We start from the raw sequence: 17,573 nt of genomic DNA on the forward strand, positions 1-17,573 counted from the left end.
GAGAAACAATTCAATGGAAGGAAAACACATGAAACCGTGCTGACTTTGTTTTTACCCCAAGGTAGACAGGACAAGTGAGGATACGTCAGGAATCAAAAACTATTCCTGCTTGGCTGAGGTGAGTTGGAAAAAGGAACAAAGTCAAGGTTTGTAACATACTTTCCCTGGTGTGTAAGTAAACAATTACAGTTTTACAGCAGGACCATTGCTTGGTTTTTTGGTAGCTTCTTTTTTTTCCCCATTATTCATCTAAAAGAGAGGTCACTCATTGTACCCCTTATCTGATGCCACTGATGATTCATTTACAGAAATCCAAGTTGTAGAGATGGTAAGTTAGGTACTGCTGGGCAGATTCTGTAATTTTAAATCCTCTAGGTCACTGAGAGAAGATGTCACAAACTCACTTCTGTTCCATTAAATTATCGATATTTACTGAATGTGTATAATGTGGGCTGGGATGAGGTATTACAAAAGATGAATAAGACACAGGGGCTTAAAAGCTATTGGGGAAAACAAGGCACATATGGAACAATTAAGTGACAATGAAAGTTAATGTGATATTAAATGCCAAAATTAGCTACTGAGACTATCATCTTTATCGAAGTTTAGAGAAGAGAAAGACAGTAAAATAGAGTTTCTTGCCAACCAGCTCTAAGAAGTCAGTGAAAATCCATTTATTTTACATGTTAGTTATATTATTTTCATCATTAAGTTCTCAGAATGTTCCTTTTGATTTTTTTCATTAAGAATAAGATGTCGGGAACAGATCAGATGATATCATCAGATGATAAAGGAAACGTACACAATAGCTGTTTGGATCTAATAGATAATGGCAAGATGTTGCCGGCTAACAATTAATCGTGGACTAAGCAGCAGTATTCCTGGCCTGGTGATGATTAACTACCCAGCTATTAACCATCTAATTGTTAAAATTGATTAACTACAACCTTGTTAGCATTTTAAATTAGCTTCACTGCCCTTCACCTTTTATAAACCATGTAACTTTTCAAAATATATTAGAACTTTGATTAGATTTACAACAAGCTGTCCATTGTATGTTATGTCCAAGGTGAAGATTCCTACGAAGGGTTTTAGAGAGGTGATTTCTCTCACACTGTACCGAAATATGGAGACAAACAAACAAATGAGAACAATCAAACTGGAATCATGGGCCTTTTGACCAAACTCAGAAGAACTACGAATTAGATAACATCCTAGCCTATTTTTTTATTACTTAGGAAAAAAAAAATATAATATATATGTAAAATCTACCTACTGAATATATATCACACACACATATGGTAGAAAGATAGACACACAAATACACACACACACACACACATACATACACACACACATTTATGTATAGGTAATTCCATATCTATGCTAATAATGTTTAACATAATTTCCTTTTACTTTGAGAGTCTGACATAATAGCATAACCATGCATTTCACTAAATTTCTGCTTCTTCTTTCTTAGTATAAATGGTTCGATGCTGACTGTTGTAATAACCTGCCATTTGGCCTCTGTACCTCCTCTTGTCCTTCTCAAAATGACCCTTCCATCAGCCTTCAATGGGAGCTTTCAGAAACTGGAGTCTGCTAATACCAACCTCTTGTTTAAAGCTCATTGTTACAATGCCTGTATTTCACTTTGAAATACTTTGTCTCAGAGCACCTGGGTGGCTCAGTGGGTTAAAGCCTCTGCTTCAGCTCAGGTCATGATCTCAGGGTCCCAGGATCAAGCCCCGCATCAGGCTCTCTGCTCAGTGGGGAGCCTGCTTCTCCCGCCCCCCACACCTCTGCCTGCCTCTCTGCCTACTTGTGATCTCTCTCTCTCTGCTAAATAAATAAATTAAATTAAAAAAAAAAACTTAAAATACTTTGTCTCAACAGTATGCTATAGATGTGCATGCTGGTTGTTTCAGTCTGTACCCTAGAGGGACTGAGCTAACACCGAGGAGCCCTGATGGAGAATGTGTTTGTGTGCTGGCCGGCAAGTCACCAATTGAAAGACTAATCCGAAGCCCATTTTCCTGAGGTAAACACTGAAAGCGCCTCACTGGTCCTCTGCTCTGTTCAGCACCAGAGAGTTTATTTGTGTATTGAATAACTGAAGGATTTTTCATTGGTGAAATGAGAGGTATTCCAGATACGTGGCAAGGCTGACACTCTTGAGTGGGTGTCTGGACCCTCCCCTGAGCAGGGTGTAAGAAATCCAAGCTAGTCGTCTATACCAAACACGTTGCCATTAAGCCGAGGAGTCATCCAACTCACAGAACAGATCATATGCCTGCTTTGTTTTTGCTGTTTAATACATGTTTTAATGTGTAGCAGAATTGAAACTAGACTTGTTTTCCTGTTAACAAACTACCTGCAGCAGTTACCTGCATTTAGTTATTGGAAGATATAGAAATCTACCAAAGACACAAACCATCCATCCCACCTAATAAATGTGATGAAATTGACTTACAGCAGTTTGCAAGACACGGTAAGGGCTCCCCACTTGGCATTTGAGAAAGGTGAGATTCACCTTTAGTCACACTCTGTCACTCTGCCATGACTGAATCCACCTTCCTCACATCTATGCTGGTTCATGCATTTTCTCAAGATGCTTCTTTCCCTGAGTGTCACGTCCTGCACCTAATTCCTATTCATCTGTACAATTCAATTTAGTTTGGTCTCCCCCAGAAATCTTCTCTGTCTTTGCCTGATGGGTTGACCACTGCCTCCATGTGCTTCCAGAAAACCCTGGCGATACCGTTTACCACAATGTGTTGACATTGTCTCTTCAGCCATTGAACTCCCCACTCTGTACTTCATGAGCAACGTGAAAGTGAGTGCCTTGTCTTTTCCTGACATTTATAATATTCAGCAAAATGCTAGGGGACCTGAATAAAATCTGTGAGTACCTCCGTGGACATTAAGGAAAAAAAAAACCCTTGTTCCTCTCCCCCACAAAAATGTTTACAGACTGTTTTCCTAATATGTTGAGCATATTAGGAAAGACATGAACAGAGTAATACAATCATCATCAGATATTTCTTCTACTAATTATACATATATATAATCTTATATAACTACCACGGGATGGATTCTATTGCCATGACTTTGAAGATATTTTTACAGGATGCCAAACCGTCCTGGGAAATGTGACCTTATATGTCCATGATCTGTATGTAGTCCGCATGATCACAAAAACAGCAGGTGACTGGGAGATATTCACAGAAGTTATAACCAGGCCATCCACATTATTCGGCTTCAATGTGTACAGATACGTGCTAGTCAAAAATTTCCTCTGTGACAAACACAGACATTGTCTCACCATCTGTTAGCTTATGGACACAGTTTACAAATGACCTCATGCTGCATCCTTCCTGTGGTAAGTGGCCTGGATCTAAAGCAGCTTTCTCTTCAGTGGTAGTAAATTATTGACTTTGATTGTGCTTTAAGGACGATAAAATCAACTCCATTAGTATGTGCATTTATATTCCAAATACAACACCTATGTTTCAGTGAGTCAGTTGTTTCCTGGAAATTACCAAAATGAGCATACATAATCTGTCTTTTTATCCTTTACAAGGCGAAGGACATGGTCTAGGTAATAGTTTACTGGACAACAGCTCTATGATGGGTCTCTCTTCTATATATTCTATTGATCACCTGAAAACTACTGATGGTGGTTTATAGAGCCAAATGTTTTCTATATTAATTTCACCTTCATATATCAACTAGAATTACAAAGCAATTCCAAATTCAGACATTTATAATTTCAACAACAACAACAACAACAACAAAAGAGCAAAAATCAAGCAATCTTTTCCTTACCCCTTTAATCACCCTACAAGGAAAAACAAAAGGGAAAACAAAAGAGTAACCTATACCTATTTATGTTCAGTTGGCATGTCTGAGTGGTTCATTAAAATATGGAAAAGGAAAGTGAATAACATATTTTCAATATTTACTATGTAAAAATCTCCTCTATAGGCATTTTACTCTTGTGGAGTATTTTAAATCTGGCAATAAGGTTATGACTAGGTACTTAATCCTCTTTTATATATGAGTAAATTTAAATTTGATATCATTCACATCCCAGGACTTTTCTATTACATTATACTAATTTTGGAAGTATTTGTGGAAGTTATAATTTTTAAGGCTCACTATCATCTATCTGTTGGCATTTAATTGTAGGCATTTCTTTGGGAAATTAAAAAAAAAGATTATCATGCAAAAATATGAGAGTTTAATGTATTTTACCAACCAGCTTATCTAATCTCTCACCTACAAACAAAATTTGCATAATTGCTCAGCGAACAGTTGTACAACTGAAAATTGAATACTTAAGAAATACTGAAGTAGTTCAAAACACAGAGGAAGACCCCCAAATAAGAGAAGAAAAAATTTGTGTTTCTTATGAACTGTACTTTTCTCCTCTGTATTTTTTCCTTGCAGTTGGAAATTCTAGACTGTAAAATTTATTTTACAATCACAAGATGTTCAAATATAGCATTCATGTATTGCCATCTAGATATTGTTTTCCTAAATAGTTTCTAAAACTGTTTTAGAAACGCTGAAGAAAATGTTGTTTTTTAAATGAGAACATTTTCATTTCTTTCTGCCAATGACAAACTGCACAGAACATATCAAATGTTATAATGAGATACATATCTATCAGTGCATATCTATAAAAAGCAATGATTGAGGATCCCCAAAATAGCTCTGAAGTGTAGATACTGGTTGTTGTGGGTAGAATTGTGTACCCCCATAAGATATATTGAAGTTCTAACACTCTGTCCTTGTGATGTGACCCTCCTTAGAGGGTCTTTGCAGATGCAATCAAGTAAAGATGGGGTCCCATGGGTTGAGGGTGGGACCTAATCCTTTCTGAGCGATGTCCTTATAATCAGAGAAAAGACATAGACACACACAAAGGAGAGACACCCTCTGAAGATGGAGACAGACATTGGCGTTGCACTGACGCAGACTAAGGAATGCCAAGGATGGCCAACAACCACCAGAACCGAGTAGAGGCAGGGGATAGATTCTCCCTCAGAACCTCCAGAAGAAACCAATCCTGCCAACACCTGGATCTCAGACTTCTAACCTCAGAACCATGAGAGAATAAATTTATGCTGTTTTCAGCCCCCCAATGGGTGTTACTTTGTTATAGCAGCTGTAGGGAACTAATACGCCAGTAATATAAACATCTACATTCAACAGCAGGATTTTCTGATGCTTCTAAAAGCAGATGCTCCACCAGGCTGAGAGCTGCATTTTCACCAAGTGTTTAAAACAGATCAGAACCAAACAAAGTAAAACCGACTTTTCCAGGGATCTGACAGTCAGTGTGCACAGTGGATTAGAGATTATTATGAATAAATGCATGTCTGCAGCCATCTCTTACCTCCTTACTTGAAACACAAGCTAATGCTCTACTAAGCATTACACTAGATAGTGGGGGAAAAATCTTATGCAAACTTTATAAGGCGCTAATTCTTCAATAGTAACCATTCTAATACACATATGCATTACCTTATTTAATCACCGAAATTACCGTCAGACTTTGGTACAGCAGATGACTTCAAATGCCATTGTAGACCCATTGAGATAGCAAATTGACTAGAAGTAACAGGAACTGAGGAAGGTAGCCACCTCCTGGTAATGATTTTTGGTTTGTCATCATGGGTCTCTCCTTCTTTCTTTCTTTCTTTCTTTCTTTCTTTCTTTCTTTCTTTCTTTCTTTCTTTCTTTCCTTCCTTCTTTCTTTTTTTTTTTTTAAGATTTTATTTATTTGAGTGAGAAAAAAACTGAGAGAGAGAGAGTATGTGTACATGAATGGGTGAGGGGCAGATGGAAAGGGAGAAGCAGACTCCCCACTGAGCAGGGAGCCCAACTTGGTTGGGTCCCAGGACACCTGGATCATAACCTGAGCCGAAGGCAGATGTTTAACTGACTGAGCCACCCAGGCACCCCTATCATCTTGGTTCTCTTTAAATATGACATTTATTCCTATCTAGGTTGTCACATTTAGCAAATGAAAATACAGGACAGGCAGTAAAATTCAAATTCTAGATAGCGAATTTTCTCAGTATAAACATACCTCGAATATTACACAGGACATATTTATACTAAGAAAGAAAGAATGAAAGAAAGAGAGTGTATTCGTTATCTGAAATTCAAATTTAACTGGGCTTCTGGTATTTTATCTCACAATCCTACTCTTCTAAGACCTGAGTTTGTGGAACAAAATGCATCAGCCTACAGAGAATTCTGAAATTTTAAAAGAGAATTCTAAAAGGAGATGTCTTTGCGAGATGCAGAACTAGATTTTCAACGTTACCACTTTTTTTTATCTTTGCATCCCTGTTTTCCCCATAGGACCTGAGATAGAGTAAATTCAATAAATGTCATTGAAACAAATTGAGTTGACCATTTTAACTGATTTCTCTAAATATAAAATAGACTCTTCAAATTACCTTAATAATCCTTCCCAGGTGAGTCATAAATGGCAATGCTCATTTGTAGCTTATTAATTGAATCTAATTATGACCTTAAATATGATTTAAATTCTGGTCCATTTCTTTGATCTAATTTATAAATAGTCTGTGATGGGTATAATTTTAAATAATAAGCAAAAGTTACAGACTATCCAGGGCTCCCGTAACAGAGTGCCATACCCTGGGTAGCGTGAACCACAGAAATGTACATCTTACAGTGCTGAAGGCTAGAAGTCTGAGATCTGCTACGTCAGGACCATGCTCATGCTAATCTTTCCTGCCCTTTCCGGCGCCTGGTGTTTCTCCCAGGTGTTTCTTGGCTTCATTCCAGTCCTGCCTCCATCAGAACATGGCTGTCTGCCCCCCCTGTATCTTGGTAGCCACGTGACATTCTCTCTTTTATAAGGACACTAGTCAAATTGTCTGCAGGCTCACCCCAGTGACCTCAGTTTAACTGGATGACATTTACAGTGACTCTATCTTCAAACAAGCTCATAGGTCCCAGGGTTTACGCTTTCCATATATCTTTTTTGGGGGACACAACCCAACACTAACTTATACTACAGTTTGCCATAACACCCACTGTTTTCTAATAACATCAGTCTCAGAATTTACCTAATAAATATGCTAAGTCCCTCTCGCCTTGGACCAAGCAGTGTCCTCTGTATCACTGTATCTCATCAGCCAGCACCAGAATACAAATCCCTAAATCACTAACACATAAAGGAGAGCAAAAATTATTGTTGTTGGTTCTAAACCCCTCATTTATGTCTAGATTATCCATCTAAATAGGGTGAGAGTCACCCCTATTATAGCCTTTACGACAGATTAGTGCAATGAATTACTTATTTCCTCTACCTCACTATAAGCTCGGGGTGTCTAGAAAGCAGAGAACATGCCTTAGGCGTCATAGGACCCAAAGGTCCAAGATTCCTCTAATGCGGGGTCGAGGGACCCCTCTTATCCACAGTTATTCATGTCGCGTACCTCACAAAGTACTGAGCGCCCCATAATTTGATACATTTCAGCACAACATCTTTTTCTAAATCATACCTTAATAATACTTAGTTTTCTCGGCTTTCTATATTTAAAGGTCACACGCCCTCTACACATTCTCTTTGATGAACATAGGACATGACAGTACACTTTAGAGAACCAAACCAAAGAAAGACAGAATCTACCCACAAAAGCATGAATATATAACACACGGTGGGTGTAAGGGAAGTAACACACTCCAAATTAGGTGCCATTTTTATTTCTATTTCAGACCTCCTTTGAACATTAGTAATCGCTGTGAAAATTATTCAATATTTGCAGTTACCCTAGCAGGATAATTCTTTAGTAAAAATGTGGTGTTTTTAACCTTTTATCCAGAACTCAATTTGTGTTTGAAGTCATCTAAAATTGATTCAGGTCAGCCCCAGCATGAACAGAGTATGTAGGCACTTCTCTGCGGGAGCTGTTTTTTGTGTCCCCTAAGCATAATAGATAATTGCCTTCTCGAGGGAGAGGACCAGGGTCTTTTGTAACATGGAAAGCTGCAGCATTAGCAAACTCGGGTATTCTAAAGTGAGCAAGGAAAGAGGTGCTCCTCCCCGGGATGATAAATGGGGCTGAAGACGTTCTGCTGACAGCATTTGGGAACAGACAATAGGGATGAGAACTACTAACATCAGAAATGGCTCCAAACCAGAGGCACGGTCCTTTCTTGTTAAAGTAACCAGGAGAAACAAAAAGTCTTGGATGAGTGTAATCAAAGAAGAGACCACAAAAATGCATCTTCTCTTTCCTTTAAAACAATTAATTATGAAATCAAGAAGAAGGAGGGCAAGAAAGCTCCTCTCCTTTCTTTCTGAGGGAAGAATTCAATAAATCCAATCCAATCAATGTTTCTCTGGACTCTTCCACGCTGAGATCACCACTGCCATTCGGAGGCTGTTCACTGGGTTTGTGTTAGAAAGTTAGTTGTGGACATTTGTCACTTTGTTATCTCCTTGTCCTTGTTTCTATTATACTCCAAACAACAGTTTCCTTTTGAGAGAACAACAAAACCAAAAGGCTACCTTGTTTTAGAAACAGAACACTCAGAGGGGGCTTAAAAGAGAGAGAGAGAGAGAGAGAGAGAGAGAGAAGTTTCAAACATTCAGATGCCTTTGAGAACTGAATTCAAGGACGAGCCGTTAAGCCTTTTTAATTAGAAAGAGTATGTAAAGATAGCAAAAACATTAAGCAAAAAAAAAAAAATCAGGGATAATGAAAAATACGAATACAGTCTCATGTTCTCAAAGACCACAATGTGAGTGGAGGTAACTACTGACATGCTCTTGCATTGTTTTGTTTTGAAATCTGGAAATCTGCCTGCAAACTTAAATGTGGATTTCTAACATAACTCTAATTCATTAATTTTGAAGTCTTTTAAAGAAAAAGGCAGGCAAAAAATAAAGAACGTGATCGCTTCGGATGCCGCATTTGTCTCTTCTTTTGTATTTCTCTCAATTTATTCAATTTAAGATTGTTTCAGGGCACAGATTAGAACTTGCTAAAACTGTATTTTCTCATATCATCAGCCATAAGCCTTTGTGAAATTTCCAGCTTAGCTTTCCGCTTTTATGTTAAAAGCCAATGGTGGCCTTGCATTTCTTCACGGTCTCAGCAAATGCTGGGCTGTCAGACTAGAGAGTTCAAATAAAGCAGACACTGAAAGAAACCTCGAACACAACAACCAGACAGAGGAGAAACAAAATGACAGGCTGTCGTCCAACATCGTATGTAGCACCTTTTGCTTCTCTTGAAGAGTATAAAGAGACAGAATCATTAGGATTAGAGAAGGATAAAAGTAAAATGAAATAAAATGAAATAAAATAATAAAATAAAATTTAAATAAAATAAAATAAAAATAAAATACTCTTTGTCGCTTCAGCACTGGGTGGGGAAGAAACTACACTGGATTTAATAAAAGGTAGTGTGATTTATTTTTGTGAGCGCCATCTTCCTTTACTTTAGAAGCTAATAAATGTTAAGTCATCATGTGACTATAAAAACTCTAGAAGAAAGGCTCCACTTTCAATTCAGGAACTGAATGCAGTTGTAAAAGAGACATATCATTTTCGAGTGTTAAACACCAAAACAGAAGTCACATGCTTAACTCTGGCAGATTAGGGACATGGGAACTCTCTGGAATAAGTGACTGTCAGAGGAACCGAATAATGAGACAAAGTGAATTTCTTGGGGGACGAGGCTATTATTTTTTCCGTACTTACGATTTCTTGGTTGGCGGGAGGGGAACTCACAGTGACAGGCACGTAAATATCAAACAGTAAGACTACACCAATACCGAGTAGACAGAAACATGCATGTCCTTAGCCAAGCTTCAGTGGATTATTATGATAACAGAGAGTGTCAGCCAAGGACTCAGATTTATTTATTACTCCTAAACTGTAAAAGTAAAACGTGGCTGTTTTTGATCATTTCACTGCTCTTTAAGTGAGCATAAAATCCAGCATCCCTCATTCTAATTAAACAGAACATGATTCAAGGAGAAATGCTGTTCCCAGCCGCCGAGTGCCATTTTCTTACCCATTTATCAGATTGACAGCGGTCCTCTGCTCTCATGCCCACAGCTGCCCGCCAAGAAGCACAGGTTTTCTAGGAGGTAATGCCACAAACTAGCCATCGAATCATTTATTCCAGGCTTCACTTTTGAGAACTTTCTCTTTGATAAAAATCAGCCTGAGGTTATCGAGGTAAGGGGTAATTCAATTTATTTCATTGGTTAGGAGAGGTCTAGGCTTAGGCATTTGGAGGAAGGCAACTGCGATTTCTAAAACACGTGACAGTGGCAATATGGAGTCCAGTCAACAACTGTTTACAGCGACGCAGATGGTAAACAAAATGGACTAGCATATGGGATATTAAAAAAACACCTGAATCTGGAGGCGCCTACATCGAAGGATGATGGCAATGGTTAATATTTAGGAGTTCACTGGGCTGCTTCCCAAAATGTATTTTCTTACCACCATTAATTTGTTAAACATGCAGAGAAAACATCAGGGAATACTTTCAAATGAGTCATTCGATTATCTGATGATATTTCATTCTTATTTTGACAACACCATTGGTCATCTGTATAACTTTGGGCAAACAGTATCACTAAGCCTCTGTTTAATCATCTCTAGCATCGGGTAAAGCATTAGTGACCTTCCAGGATTATCGGGGTACTGTATCAAACAGTAAAGAGTGGGCATGAAAATTGTCATCAGTTGTTTGTTTGTTTGTTTGTTTGAAGGTTTTATTTATTTGACAGAGAGAGATGCAGCGAGAGAGAGAACACAAGCAGGGCAGGTAGGAAAGGAAGAAGCAGGTTTCTGGCTGAGGAGGGAGCCTGATGCAGGGCTCAGTCCCAGGACCCCGGGATCATGACCTGAGCTGAAGGCAGACGTTTAATGACTGAGCCACCCAGGCACCCCTCGCCAAAGAACTTCTCCTGTAACGAGGTACTGTCTTTTTGAAGGTCTTTCTAGGTGTAAATGGGGTCCCCATTTATTTTCATATTCCTGATTATTGAAGGCATTTTATTATAAAATACTATAACTGCCTAATAGAGGTATGACCTTATCGGGCAGCTGTCGAATCCAGGGTACATCCTTCCTCACTAACGAACACCGCTTCCTACTTAAGGATTGCCAAGCATGCTCGTATATTGATCTCCTTTGATCCTAATAACCACTGATACAGGCAGACAGGTATTATGATTACCCTGTCCACAGCAGAGATGAGAAAGCTGGAACTCGGAGACATTAAATTACTTGCCCAAAGTCAGCCAGGTAGTTCATAGAATGACAGACTCCTAAAATGTTAGCCTGATTATCGGGCCATGGGGTATCAAAATTAAATGCATGCAAAGGACAAATGTGTAAGTAACATGTAATTGGTGCGAGACATCAGAAGGGAAGGTGTTGGCACTGTAACCTGTCTAGTCGCACTGCCTTGTAGAAACACTGCGGGGCAACTTAAAATTGTTGAACACACAAAAACCTCTCTGGGGTTAATGTTATTGAAGGGTCTTGGATTTTGATCTTGGATTTTGATCTCTGATCTGGGTAAGCTTTAGAGCTCGGAGGAGGAATAGTGTGTACAAGATCCCCAAACTAGCATTAGCTCTCCTGAGGCTACACCAAGGACGAGGCCTTCCTGCAGCACAGCGAGGAACCCAAATCAAACCTTCTCTCTGTAGGCTCACCTTCTTCCAAGGGGCCACACACAGTTCAAGGCAGCAGATTTGGCCAAAGTTTCAAGACATTGTTTAGTAGTAAGTACCACACTGTAGGCATCTCATGCCCCGACAAAAATCCATGTTCCTTCCTTTTGGTCTTACTTCGAAGTTATGGGTAAGGGAATGGTGGAGAGAACATGCTAGGGACCTATCTGCAGCTCTTCTGCCTCTCTATAGCTGACATGCATCTGAGAGCACCACCCAATGCCCAACACTGCAATGAAGACTCTATGAGGAGCCGTTTAACATTTTCTAAATACTTGGATCAAGTCTTGGAGCCAACAATGGGGATAAGAGGTAAGGAGATGAACATGGCAAAGCTCCGCATGCCAAGAACTCAAAGGCTTGCTAGAGTGGCTCACATGTTTTTCTACCAAGTCCTTTACATAGGCATTGAATTAATCTTCATTAGGCTAAAATACTGGAAGATAAAAGGATCTATACTATAAGTTGGTTTGAACCAATAGTCTTTTCTTAAGTAACAATTCCTAAGTAACAATTGTTACTAGCCTGGAAAAACTATACTAGGGGATTCATCGAAAGCAACATGTTTTTGCTCATCATTTTGCTTATTATAGTGACTCCCGCCCCCCCAAATTGGCAAATGGAAATGGACCCAGTGTATGGTGTATAGGGAGTTGTTTGCTGCTAAAACTGTAAATAAATCAAAAATGGGGCCACTAAAATGTGGGAGATCCAGCAGGATTAGTCCCTGAAAAGATGGGTGAATTAGTAGACAAATAACAGTGGATAATAGACGGAGTGTGAAGTGGCGGCCCTCTCTTACACGGATCTATGGAAGAATCAGAGACTTGCCCTATTTCACAACATCTGCAGCTCTACAGAGTTTCAGAGTATATAAAACTTGCACTTAATTATCTCATTTCCTTCTCACAGGTATCATTGTGGTAGGTAAGAGAGCATTATCACTTCCTACTTTACAGATTAGAAAATGGACAAGCAAAAAATTGGAGTGGCTGGCCTCTGACAAGACATACACTGGGGCTAACACCTACAGTTCAGAACTCCCTACATGAAAAGACAAACCATCATAGTGATTCTGTCTATGGCATGTACTTTGAAGGAACAGTGTTGGAACTCAACAACGTGCCATCAGGCATCTGTTAATAAACATGCATTTGTTTTTCTTAGTTGCATATACCTATAGAGATAACAGTTTTCTATTTAATTCCAGGTCTAATTACCAAATGGTCACTTTAACATAACTGTCCAACTTTGCCTGATTCTGTGTTTCTATGGTCATGGCTATTTCTATTTCCTACAGGCACATACTTCAAGAAAAATAAGTAATACATAATGGAATATTTACAGATAGGTCTGTTAAACTTAACAGTACAGTTAACACCATATTTACAAATAAGTCTGTGAACTCTAAACTTTCAAACAGAACTCATCTGAGGTTTAGAAACAGTTTTAGGGTCCACCCCAAAATAATTTCAAGTGTGAAATGCTTCCATCATAGTGTCTTAATTCTACTATCAGAAACTAGTTATTTTGGATACTGTATGGTATTAGGAGAGTCCATTTACTGAAAAGTAAATACATTCCAAGCATATGATAGCAGCGGGAGCCTAAAGAATGAACAAATACATCCCAGCCATATTGTTCCCACAGTCCTCTAGACAATAAGATGTGCATTGTAGTTAAGTGTGCTATAATGACTGATACAATGAGGAGTGCACAAGGCATCGGGATAGAATAGAGAGAAGGAGTGAATCAAGGAAGGCTATTGTGTTGAATATATATGAGATAGGTCTTAAAGGATGAGTCAGGTGAGGAAGTGCTTTTCAGAAGGGGAGAGCTGTAATAATCATGAAAGAGGGAAATAATAGTAATAATAAAAGCCAAATAGGTTCATTCTTTACTCCATACCATTCATTCAACAAATATTATTTGAGTCCCTTCCAGTGCCCAGGGAACAAGCTAACTCTTTAAAAACATACATTAGTTTATTTTACACTTACAATAACTCCTGAAGCTAGGTCTTAGCTCTATGGATAAAAAGTTAAGTCACCTCTCCAATGTCCTATACCAAGTGGTCAACAGAGCCAAGACTTGGCCCAAATCTACTGACTCAAGAGTATGGGACTGACATGCAGGATGACCAGGAAGGGGGAAAGCAGGAAGATGAGTCTGAAAATATGGCTGGAATAACATTGGAAAGGAATCTGTCATATTTCAAAAACAACAAAAAACTAGCCATTTGAGCATTCTAAGCAGAAAGAATCAAAGAGGCAATGACAATGACAACGGATTGCAGGCGAGGTGGTAAGGGTAAGGGGACAACTGAAATCCACGAATAAAATTCTCAACTTTATTTGGAGCCCGCATAGTTTGCAGACTCTCTGCCAGGCTAGTCATTATGGGCAGAATGACAAACATGAGGATAAGCTGAATCATTTCCCATTAAGAAGAAAACTACAAAGCAAATGGCCTGCCATCGAAGCAGAAGTATTGATTGAACATTTAGTGCAAATGATGGACCACTAATTAATAACTGCAGCTGTCAGGAGGCAGTGACTGTTTGGTTTCCATACAGATTTCTACTCTTCACTTTCATTTGCTTTAATGTTCAAAGCTTTGTTTGATGTGAATTTAATGCTTCCTTTTCTCATTCTGTTAAATCTTTGAGTATTCTGTACAGTGTCCTTTCGTGTATATCTACCTTTATATGTTTTTTTTTCTCCCCCTTCTGGCATATTTATGTTATATTTTGGGCCCGGAAAGCCTGAGATTTCTTACAAGTTGCAGTTTTGAAAATCAAATGAAGTATTTCAGAGAGACGAATGGATCTCAAGGTGAAGGTCACCCAGGGCATTTCAGCTCTGTCAATAACTTTGAAGGGAGGGACAGAGGTCAGCTTGAAGGAATCAATGTCAAGGGAATGTGTACATATTAAAAGAAAGGGAACTGAACCAGCAGAAAAAATAAAGGCATTAAAAAAATATCCCAATAAGATCACCCAAAACATGATTATAATGCCATGGTGAAGACTCTTAAATGACAGAAATGAGTAAAAAAAAAAATGAAAGTCATATTCTAAAATCTGAGAATGGTATAACAAAAAGGGGGAAAAACATATTTATAATCAAATTCAACCAAAATGTGCCCTGGATGTTAGGTTATTATTTTATTGTCAATTGAAAAAGTTAAAAAATATCAATCAGAATTCTACTGTGGGGGGGGTTGTTAAAAGATTAAAAAAAAAATTCCTGGTGAATAGATTGGCAGATTATCAAGTATTAATATTCTGTTAAGGATAAACTTGATAGGGGCGACTGGGTGGCTCAATGGGTTAAGCCTCTGCCTTCAGCTCAGGTCATGATCTCAGGGTCCTGGGATCAAGCCCCACATCGGGCTCTCTGCTCAACAGGGAGCCTGCTTCCTCCTCTCTCTCTGCCTGCCTCTCTGCCTACTTGTGATCTCTCTCTGTCAAATAAATAAATTCTTTTTTTAAAAAAATGATAAACTTGAGGCACCTGGGTGGCTCAGTGGGTGAAAGCCTCTGCCTTTGGCTCAGGTCATGATCCCAGGGTCCTGGGATCAAGTCCCACGTCGGGCTCTCTGCTCAGCAGGGAGCCCACTTCCCTTCTTCTCTCTCCGCCTGCCTCTCTGCCTACTGGTGATCTCTGTCTGTCAAATAAATAAATAAAAATCTTTATAAAAAATTTTAAAAAATGATAAACTTGATATAAATCAGTCTGTCTCTCCAACTATTTTTACAACTTTAGGGTGGAAAAACCTTAATATTCTTCAAAGCCCAATTCAGCTATTCCCAAATTGTTATCTTTTTCCTCTCTTAATTTGGCATCATGCGTTCCTATGTTTTCCAATTTGTGCATATATATGCATATACAGACATGTATACATACATATAATTTTTTTTATTAAAAATATTTATTTACTTGAGAGAGAACCCTAGTGGACATAGGAAAAGAGAGGGAGAAAGAGGGATAAGACAGATGCTGAATGTGGAGCTCGATGGAACAGGGGTGCTCAATCCCAGGACCCTAAGATCATGACAGGAACCGAAACCAAGAGTCAAAAGCTTACCTGACTAAGCCACCCAGGCACCCCTACATATATTTTTCATCTGTATAGAGAAATAAGCATATACATACATATATATATATATAGAGAGAGAGAGAGAAGTCTTCCTTAACTTACAATGGGGTTATGTCCCAAAAAAACCATCATTAATTGAAAATAGCCTAAGTTGAAAACATATTTAATACACGGAACCTATTGGTTGTCCTAGCTTAGCCCAGCCTACCTTAAATGTGCTCAGAACACTCACATTACTCTACAGTTGCGCAAAATTACCAAATGCAAGCCTGCTGTATAATAAGGTACTGAATATTTCACATCAGTCTATTATGTGACAATCAGAAAGGTTACAAGCTTATGGGTGGGTGACCCTCGTGATCACGCGGCTGACTGTGATCTGTTCCACTGCATCACGAGAGCGGATCCTCCTACATGTTGCTGGTCCAGGAAAAGATCCAAAATCCCATTTGGAAGTGTGCTTTCTACTGAACGTGTATTGTTTCACACTATCGTAAAAACAGCAATGACTCACAAGGGTTAGGATTTTTCGACTATCACATTCCTTTTTGTCTCCTAGAACTGACTGGTGGTTGTTAATTTCCGTATTTGTCTCCTGATCCTGCATCTGTGAGGTCCCAGTCTTGATCCAAATGGCTGAGTCCCCCCTCCTCTCCTTGGTTTCATTCATCTCCTACTCCTCCAACTCCGCCCTCCGGTGTGAATCAGCCTTTTTTGCCTTGGTATCCGGCTAGTTCCTTCCTGCCTTTGTGGATGGTCTCTGGGCACACTATACCTTTCAGGCCCTTGTGGCTTATCTCCTGGTCTTGTCAAGCTAATTCCTCTAAGCTTCCAGTTAATTGTGGAAACATGGTGTCTCTGCTATAAAACATTGACCTTTTTTATTGCTCTAAAGCTTTGTACGCACAGCCAGGCTGTGTTTTCCCAAACTGCCAGATGTAAGCTCCCAGACTCTGAACAGAGCTTGAGTATTCAAAACCTGCTTTTCCATCTGGTCTCCTTCACGTCCCAGGCTCCCCTTAAGATATACCGCACACCCTTGGTTCTTTGGTCTGGCTTTCCTTAGCCTACCTTACTCTATCCATCCAATTTCTGTTCTTTATCAGTAGAGGCTGGGACCAAGGGTGAACTAGAGAATTATCATGAATCAGACTTAGCTTTACACTGTGCTTCTGGAATTATCCTTTCTGTGTGTGTCTCTGTGCTATTTAGCTAAGTGGTGTTCTGGACCATACCACCCACAGTTTTGTATCCCACTGAGCAAAAGACTAGTTATGCCTTGACATGACTGAGAACCTGCACTGGCCCATTTTCATGAGGAAGGTCATCTAAGCCTTCTGGCCTGTACCTCTGAATCCAGATACAGACTTTTAACATTCTTGTCGTTGATCATTGATCTCCCCTCCATTCTAGGTTTCTCGCTTATTAACACTAGCAGGTGGGCATATGCATCGGTTTTTATGATTGGGAACCACGGTGGTGGGTACACAGAAATGAGAATTTATAAACATGTCCTGGTTCTGCCACCTGCTAGTTTAGAACTTTTAGAAAGACCTCATGAACTCTGGGTCACAGTTTCCTTGCCTATTATGGAAAAGGGAGTTGAAGTAGGCTTCCTCTCAAATACTGTGATTCTATAATATGAAAAAGAAGTATTTGATCCACATAACACAACTTTATATTTGTCTTTACAGATCAAATCACAATTTTTGTTACTT

At 39.1% G+C, this 17,573-nt stretch overlaps 1 protein-coding gene across 1 annotated transcript in view; it reads right to left on the minus strand.

The window, feature by feature from the left end:
* The window catches only part of CNTNAP2 (contactin associated protein 2), a 1,928,204-nt gene that overhangs the window by 1,400,374 nt on the left and 510,257 nt on the right, over positions 1 to 17,573 (minus strand). The window lies entirely within an intron of this gene.

This window comes from Lontra canadensis, unplaced genomic scaffold (assembly GCF_010015895.1).
Source record: "Lontra canadensis isolate GAN:19392208 unplaced genomic scaffold, GSC_riverotter_1.0 scaffold2, whole genome shotgun sequence".
NCBI lineage: Eukaryota > Metazoa > Chordata > Mammalia > Carnivora > Mustelidae > Lontra > Lontra canadensis.